Source organism: Cebus imitator, unplaced genomic scaffold, assembly GCF_001604975.1.
Source record: "Cebus imitator isolate Cc_AM_T3 unplaced genomic scaffold, Cebus_imitator-1.0 Scaffold165, whole genome shotgun sequence".
NCBI lineage: Eukaryota > Metazoa > Chordata > Mammalia > Primates > Cebidae > Cebus > Cebus imitator.
In genome coordinates this window covers 1,792,934-1,793,863 of record NW_016107480.1, presented here as the reverse complement: position 1 = coordinate 1,793,863, position 930 = coordinate 1,792,934, and the positions used below count along the sequence as shown (strand labels likewise).

The window sequence follows — 930 nt, the reverse complement described above, 5'->3', positions numbered from 1 at the left end:
AACTCATCTCCTTTTACAATAGCCGCAAAAGAAAAAAAACCCAAAACAGAAATAAACCTAACCGCAGGCATGGTGGCTCCCTCCTGTAACCCTAGCAATTTGGGAGGCTGAGGCAGGCGGATCATGAGGTCAAGAGATTGAGACCTTCCTGGGAACACAGTGAAACCCCATCTCTACTAAAAATACAAAAATTAGCCTGGCGTGGTGGTACACACCTGTAGTCCTAGCTACTAGGGAGGCTGGGGAAGGAGAATATCTTGAACCCGGGAGGTATGGGTTGCAGTGAGCCAAGATCACTCCACTGCACTCCAGCCAGGGTGACAGAGTGTGACTCCATCTCAAAAAAAGAAATACATCTAACCAAGGAGTTGAAAGACCTCTACAAGGAAAACGAAAAACACTGCTGTAAGAAATCACAGGCAACAGAAACAAGTGAAAAAACATCCCATGCTCATGGATGGGTAGAATCAATATTGTGAAATGACATTATTGTAAAAAAAAAAATCTACAAATTCAATGCAATCACCATCAAAATGCCACCATCATTCTTCACAGGTTTAGAAAAATCAATTCTAAAATTCATATGGAACCAAAGGAGAGCCCGCATAGCCAAAGCAAGACCAAGCAAAATGAACAAATCTGGACTGGGCATGGTGGCGCATGCCTGTAATCCCAGCACTTTGGGAGGCCGAGGCAGGTGGATCACTGGGAATTCAAGACCAGAGTGGCCAACTTGGCGAACCCCTGCCCTCTTCTCTACTGAAAATGCAAAAATTAGCCAGGTGTGATGGCGGGTGCCTGTAATCCCAGCTACTTGGGAAGCTGAGGCAGGAGAATCGCTTGATCCTGGGAGGTGGAGGTTGCAGTGATCTGAAATTGTAACACTGCACTCCAGATAACCTGGGTGACAGAGCAAAACTCTGTCTCAAA

General features: G+C 45.7%; 1 long non-coding RNA gene across 1 annotated transcript in view; it reads left to right on the top strand.

Annotated features, from left to right (window-relative positions):
• The window catches only part of LOC108314941, a 248,071-nt gene that overhangs the window by 217,006 nt on the left and 30,135 nt on the right, over nucleotides 1-930 (top strand). The window lies entirely within an intron of this gene.